Source organism: Pinus tabuliformis, chromosome 4_1 (assembly GCF_031772625.1).
Source record: "Pinus tabuliformis cultivar Carrire ecotype Pingquan chromosome 4_1, CPIR1, whole genome shotgun sequence".
Classification (NCBI taxonomy): Eukaryota; Viridiplantae; Streptophyta; class Pinopsida; order Pinales; family Pinaceae; genus Pinus; species Pinus tabuliformis.
In genome coordinates, this window is record NC_142303.1 from 603,468,790 (window position 1) to 603,477,320 (window position 8,531).

The 8,531-nt window shown below is 36.8% G+C and overlaps 1 pseudogene; it reads left to right on the top strand.

The window, feature by feature from the left end:
- Positions 1 to 5,841: 5,841 nt before the first annotated feature.
- LOC149177448 (lycopene epsilon cyclase, chloroplastic pseudogene) lies at positions 5,842 to 7,189 on the top strand (annotated as a pseudogene).
- Positions 7,190 to 8,531: the final 1,342 nt, after the last annotated feature.

The window sequence follows — 8,531 nt, forward strand, 5'->3', positions numbered from 1 at the left end:
ATAGTACATAAATCTGATTTACATCAGCAGCAGCAAACCCTAGATCAGTGGCATCAGCATCATCGGCATCAACGGCATTAGCATCATCGTTATCAGCAGCATCAGTATCATCAGCATCAGTCGGAATCATTATCATCGGCATCAACGACATCATCAGCTTCACCAGCATCATTGGCTTCACCAGCATCATCGACATCATCGGCTTCACTGGCATCATCGGCATCACCGGCATCATCAACTTCACCAACATCATCGGCATCACCGGCATCATCGTCTTCACCGACATCATTGGCTTCACCGACATCATCGGCTTTATCGGCATCATCGACTTCACCGGCATCATCGGCTTCACCGACATCACCAGCTTCATCGGCTTCGACATCACCAGCATCATCGGCATCATCGGCACCATCAGCTTCACCGACATCATCAGCTTCACCGGCATCATCGACTTCACCGACATCACCGGCATCATCGGCTTCACCAGCATCATCGGCTTCACTAGCATCACCGGCATCATCGGCTTCACCAGCATCATCAGCATCACCAACACCAGCATCATCGGCTTCACCAGCATCATCGGCTTCACCGGCATCATCGGCATCATCGGCTTCACCAGCATCATCAGCATCATCGGCATCACAGGCATCATCGGCATCATCGACATCATCGGCTTCACCGGCATCATCTTAGGATCTCTCCTCCTACTAAAACCCAAAGACAGGTCAAGAGAGGAAGAGATCCAAGTGTGTGTAGAAATGACTTGAAGTCCTCTTCTATTTATACTAAAACGTAAAGGTTGAATAGACATGACATTTGGGCTTCTTGAGCCTACATAAGTTGTAGGTCGGCTTGATAATAATTCCATAATCAAAATAAATTCATATCTCCATGAATACTTATCGGAATCGGATGATATTTAGATCAATCCTACACTTCTCGACGAGAGGAATCTAATAAAAATATTATCAGCCACGAATAAGATGACCCACATGAAGTTTGGCCCTAGTTGCCAATTTTAACACTTATCTACCTTTTGTAGTGTACATATTACATTTTTCTGCAAATCATGGTGGCCTTTCTCGCCAAGATGCCAAATTTTCCTGCTTACTTCCTCTAAGGTCAATATTCCTTTGCATGATTTATTATTGCAACAAAGTTCTACTTCATGCTCTTTTGATCATAAATCTAGAACCAATCAACAAGCTTCAATGTTGTAATCATCAAGATCTTTATAGCTCTGTCTTTCCACAATGCTCACCATTATCAAGGAGTCATCATCAAGCATGAGTCTTGCTTTGCTTTGTTCTTCCATCCTTCTCATCTTGCTTCCACAATTTTGCACCTGCAATTCCAGCAAATAAAACCAAGTAAAAAATATACAAAGACAAGAGCATGATGTCAATGTTGTCAATCTAGGGTTTCTAAGATTTCTCAAAAGTGTACTTCTATGGTTCTAGTTACAAACCCTATATATTCTTGGATCTAACCCTTATTAGGGTTTTTATTTTAGCAGAAAACATCCAGCCCTAGGGTTTTGACTTCAAGCCCTAGATTTTATTTTAATTCAACCCTTGTTAGGGTTTTAACTTATACCCTAGATTATCCTTTCAAAACAAGGGTTTAAGGATCATTTTAGCCCTACAAACCCTAGATACCATTTCCAAAGAGCTAGGGTTTTCTTAGAGGGAACAACTAGTTAGGTTTAGGGTTTTTGATCCTAGGGTTAATTCAATCTAGGGTTCAAAAAACCTAAATACCAAGAGTCTTCAAGACTTCATAGGTTTTCAAGTCCTACAAACCATAAATTCTCAAGATCTATCCTAGTGACCCTCTATGCAAACCCTCAAAACATAATATGCACATAGAAATCATACATACCTTTTTCAACCTTACCTTATGTCCCTCTTGCAAATACCTTGTTTTGTTTCTCTAGTTGTCATGTATTAACTTCATTTGAAGAAGATTGTTCTCCAAGGAAATGCTTCACAAAGTATTGATCTCATAATCTAAAGCATTGTAAAAGTATTTTCATATTACTATCACTTGCACTGTTGATTCAAGCTTAGAGATAACTATAGAGAGCTTGTCACAAGAAATCACTGCTATGAATTGTGTCTTCTACCATATTTGCAACTTTAACTCTTCAATTTTGCTATATATGCTCCATGAAACTCAAACTACAACTAAATCAAGATACAAGTTGTGCCTTCAATAAATAAATTGATATCTTTGTCATCGATCATGTTTCAATCCTTTGATAGCAAGTGTATTGAGCTCAAGATTTCACAATTTATGGAACCCTCAGATGCATTGTGCTTAATCATGTCATGTTTGAAGAATGTAATTTCTTTAATGATTAATATCAACATGTATATATGAGAGCATATGTCAGCCATCAAATATAGAGAGTATGAAAGCCATCAACGTGCCACAAAGTGAGCCATCATAGATGTACTGTAGGAACTGAGCCACTGAGTCACATATGAGAAATATAAATCATAAAAGGTCGAACTTAGAGTCATACGAATCAAGCTTCAGTGTGAGCCATATGTTATCTTAATAAGATCCTTGTTATCTAACTATCATCAAGTTGTTACTTCCTTACTATATCATAGATTATTTTCACATGTCGAACCATATAGATGCTAACCATAATTTGACGAGCCATATAGTATATATGAAGAGGTTTGATGCCATCCATTGATAAATAAATCGATTCACAGAGGATTTTATACAAGCCACTGAAAAAGTGAGTTTGCATAGACAACCTTCATCGGATAGGTCAACTTTGTCGTTATGATAGGTTATTTATGTATAGATTTGTTGATAGTACACTAAAAACCTCTGTTCAAACTTCAAATGTGTTATACAGAATCAAATGTGATCTTCAGACAATGTGAGTTGTGTAAAGTCATTGATATTACTGTAGGAGTGCCATAGAGTGATGTCACAGAGATGATGCCATTTTCCATAGAGCCAATGCCATTTATCTATGTCATTGTGATATGTTCTGTGAGGTAGAGTATTTTTACCAATCATTGCTACTGTATATGACTGAAGCTTACATAATATAAATGAGCCATAGATAACATATACAAGCCATGCGTTTATTGTAGAATATGAGCCACAAAATATAGATGAGATGACTATAGAAGACAAACCATGCGATCAGTATAATAAACACAGATGCGACCAATTGTAACGAGCCACTATAACATGCCATTGTAATGAGTCACATTGCAACGAGCCACATATAAATGTGATAATAAATGCATATTACTACCATAGAGATGGAGCGAGTGAGCTACATAAGAGATTTCCTCAGAGTCATGATAGTGTGTGATCCATGGAATCACCGAGTTACAAAATGAGCTTCAAAATTATGGTGTGAACCACTGTCTTTAGAAATACGATCCACGACAATAGTTTGAGCCAATACATATGAGCCACACAGAGTGTAACAAAGAACGAACCTCAAAGAATATAGTCAAACCACCGAATTATTTATAGAGAGATATGCGACCCATAGAAGTATAGCGTATCACTTTGGAATATATGTGCGAGCCTTACAACAATTTATTCAAATCACTGTAATAGAATGCGAGCTCAATGAGATTGTTGTGAGAATCTTTGCAATGTAGATGTAATATACAGATAAAAGCTATGTTGCACGGGGACCCGTCCCCCCAAAAATACTCACGTACCCTGCGTCCCCACGTTTTGGGGACTTTTGGACCCTTAGGAAACGTCCCCAAACTGTTGGGGACTCCATTGGGGACTTGCTAGTCGTCCCCAAGATGTTCCAGACAGATTTCAGGGATGCTTTTGGCAGATTTCAAGGATTTTCAGGGCAGATTTCAGGGATGTTTTGAGAAGTTTTTAGGGATAATCCAAGCACAAAGCTTCAATTTTGACAATCATGGACATTGATGATTGAACAATATGATCATTTTTCCCATTCATTTTTTTTGGAATGCATTGAATCTAATTTTTTTGTACAAGTTGCAACTCAAAATATGGGTTTTGTTTGATGGGTTTCATTTTGGATTTCTAGTGATTTAGATATTGGGTTTTCAATGGTAAAATTACAAAAAGCACCCTCCATGTCAAGAAAACAGAAAATACAACATTTTAAAAGGATGATCCTTGTGGTTATTTTTCTTGTTCTTTCTTAGGATCATCTCAGCTTTTACATATTGTATGTGGGTTTTGAGGACTTATTCAAGTTCAATGCTTCCATCATCCCAACCCCAAGCATTGTGAAAACAATCATATAGTTGTGAATTAGATTGAGTACTAAATGTTTAAATAAATTCCTATTCAATCCCCTTCTTAATTTGAAATATGAATTTAATATCATTAGAAAACCAAATTATTTTATAGTGGTTTTCAACACAACTATACAAGTTTGCAAAACCTATTGAAAAGGGAATGCCTTTTGCATTTAACATAGTCATCATTAACAAGAAATATGAGGAAAAAAAACTAATATAAAGACAGTTCTCCTTGATAGATTGTTCATGGACCTTATTACAAATTTAAAGTAGTTACACTTAAGTTTCCTAAAGCTAAAGCTCATGTCTAGTGGCCAATAATGGATTGTCACTCAACCCCTTTTCAAATTGTTTGAGATTTTAATTGGAGAGTGTAAGGGTTGTGCATAATACTAGCTTGAAACAACTACAAATGTTAATATTGAATTATATATATATATATATATATATTGTCGTCCCCAACCCCTCGTCCCTTGAAAATTTGGGGGTGCGCTCTAGCTGTTCTAGGGACTCATCCCCCCATCCCCACCGTTCCCCCATCCCCAAAACCAGTGCAACATAGGATAAAAGTGAATCTTAAGTTTGATGCCACTATTGATTACGATCACAGGAAACCATGTTGTTGTACCTCTACAACACTAACCGAATTTTTGGCCTAACACCAAATTTTTGGGTCCCCCTTTGCTTGTTTAGGTCCTGGGGTTCTATGCTTATAGTTTTGAATCGGTGAAATATTGCATTGACATGGTTGTTATCAAACCTTATTGTTGTTCTTGTTTTAGTGACACATATGACTTTTGATCCTAATATAATGACCTTATTAGCACATTAGGGTTATGCTTCCTCAAACCTTTATTTTTCTACAACATGCATTGTAAGAGAGTAAAATGAATTTTGTGTTAAAGGCCATGGCATTACTCAAGCTGCATTAGTGTTATGAAGCCATTATATCTCCCATACATCTTTAAAACCATAGATTTTCATGATTAAAGATCGTGCCTTGATTTGAATTAATCTTCACCCTCTAGGATGCATTTTCATGAAAAATCTATGACGCATGCATTACACTATAACATTGTCAGGTGAGGAATAACATTACATACCTACCCTACTCCATTCCTATCAATGAGGGTTTGAAATATTTGCGCTCATTCAAAAGAGTTCTGGGACTGCTTCTCCATACATGTTCATCTAGGTTGAATGAATTAGAAATTAAGAAGTTGTCAAAATTACAATGATGCACACCTTTTTGTATGTCCAAGGTTTGCAATTCCGCAATTGGACCATAAGACTTATCATTATTAGAAGCAATTCTTAATAATGTTGCTAGCACTGGCTTACCCATGTTTCTTAATGTTACATTTGGAAGATCTTATATTCTTGGATTCATACTTGAGCTTATTTTAACAATGTGGCTGACAGATACATTTTATATCAGTTATCATAAGAGTTCTTTGCAATGGTTGAAAGGGATTTGTTTTATTTTATGAAAAGTTATAGGTGCTATGTGGCATTTTATTCGGTCACGGTATCACTTTGGAGTCATATCTGATGATGTCATGCAATGTCACATTATCAAAGAGGTTGTTGGTGGAAGTTGCAACCACTTAGACTTGGAAATGAACTGTTGGACTTGGTAGTCATGAGATGTGGTCCAACAGGATTGTCACTAACAACAAAATCAGCTAAGTGAGGCCTGACTGTGGGTCTCGTTGGGCCTGACATGCCATTTACTAATAACTATGGTGTGTGGGAGGATGAATTTGAAGCTCTCGATTATGAAAAATTTATAGGGCATGTTTGGAAAGACACAACTATGTAGTTAAAAGGAACAAACCCCTTTTAATTGGACGGTCCTATGGTCATGTGAGTCGAAATCCCCTTCGTGAAAGAACTATTAAAATATTTGGCTATTTTCAGGTGTTGAAGCTGGAGTTCTAATTTTCAATTCCAAAGTTGGGAAGATTACTGAAGCAAACAATGGTCATAGTGTTCTCTTTTGTAAAATTGGAGTGGTAGTTACTTGCAGGCTTGTTAATGTTGCATCAGGGGCAACATCTGGAAATTTTTGCAATATCAGCTAGATGGTCCACCAGTGGGTGTGCATAATGCATATGGCATGGAGGTCGAAGTTGAAAACTCTCATGACACTGAAATAATAGTTTTCATGGATTATTGAGATTACATGAACCAAAATAACACATAATATGATTTGTAGTTACCAACATCTCTTTATGCCATGCCATTATCACCAACATGCATATTTTTTCTTTTTGAGGAAACGTGTCTAGCTTCACGCCTTGCAATTCCATTTGAACCATTGAAGAAGAGACTACATGCACACCTAAAAAAGTTGGGAGTACAAATTTCACATTTATATGAGGAGGAATGGTCTTAAATTCCTTTTGGTGGGTCATTTCCAAACACAAGACAGAAGCATTTTCGCTTTGGTGTTGTAGCAAGCATGGTTCGCCCAATCACTGGCTATTATGTTATCCTCTCTTTGTTAGAGGATCCATCATACACAACAACTATTGCAAGTTATCTGAAGGATGAAGATGGTGATGGAGCGATAATTCCATATCAACTAAGCACAAAAGATGTAGCATCGAGAGCATGGGAAACTCTTTGGCCTCACGAGCGAAAGCGACAATGGATACTCTTTATTTTTTTGGCTTGAAATTATTTTGTAGTTGAATATCGATGGGACAAAAATGTTCTTTGAAACATTTTTCCAGCTTCCTAAGTGGATGTGGAGAATATTCCCTGGGGCAAGGATTTCTTTTATTAATCTTATTTGGTTTGCATTGGTCATGTTTATCATGGCTTGAAATTACATGTGTTATTATTTAATAAAACATTTGATGTCAGATCTAAGTGGAGAAAAATTGATGCAAACATATGCGACCTAATTGGGGAATTGGAAATGTGACTGGTTCCAAGTTGAAATAAGGAAATGCGACCATTTCCAAGTTGAAACAAGGAAATGTGACTAGTTTTTAGGTCGCAACAAGAAAATGCGACTGGGATATCCTGGTGATCCTTCAATTCTTAAAGACGCATAATCACACCTGAGACAATCAACGATTCATGCGACCTGCCCTGTTTTGCGACCTAGCGACCTAACCATTCTTCAGACCCTGAGTCGCTAGTCACAAAATCACAATTGTATGAATTAGTGATTTATGTGACTCACTCAAATCTCCGACCTCGTGACCTCCTTTCTACATGTGACCTACCTCCACAAAACCTCAACACCAGTCATGCTAGGTGATTTATTTTCTTAGTTACATTAGTGTTGAAATTCTCACTCTAATTGTGATATGGAGGTGAGATCTATGAATCCATGATCCTCCAGCCCCTGTTACAATAAGCACTAAGTTATGGAATGCAAACCAAATAAAGTCTCCAAGTGCATCTGCAATCATTACGTTGCTATCATGTCCTACAACTGGCGATAAGAACTAGAGATGCAACCTCATTAGAATGTCAAGAAACTAATTCAAGCTATGCAAAATGATCCTAGTGGCTATCATTCAGCAACATGTTTGGAGGATGAATAAGATAAATTGTCCATTTATCCAGTGTTTTGCAATACCAACACAATTTTATATTGCTAAGGAATCATTTTTTACTCCCGGAGTAGCTTCATTTGATGGGTTAGGACAGAGCGTAAACTCTATAAAGAATTGAAAGAAAGATAGTTTGTCATCATCTTTTATCATTAATTGACAACCTACACTCCATTTAATTATGCCAATTGTAGCACCTACAATGCATATTTTTGATGACCATAAAATGAACGTGCCATACAAGCTAATAGAAAATCTAAAATTGCCACCAACAAATGCTTATCACAAACCGAAACATACATTAGAAGAGAATAATAACTTGTACATGGTAGGTCTTAGTCATAGTTTTATAAACCGGAACTGGTGACCGGACCGGTCCACCTAATAAACTGAGTTTCAAACCGAAAAATGAATTGTTTTAAAAAAAAATACATTAAATAATTATTTTTTAATGAAAAAAACTATTTGTAAGATTTAAAACCATGATTCCAAGCCAATAGAGACAAAATATGCAAAGTTTGCTCATTTATATACCATGTAAAGGTGAATATATCAAAATGGCATTGAGTGCAATACATATCATCAACAAAATACATAAGCAATGAGTCTCTAAATGGCCTATAAAGTCTAAAAAAAATGTTATATTTGGACTCAAGAATATTTCCAACAAGAACATAGTTTG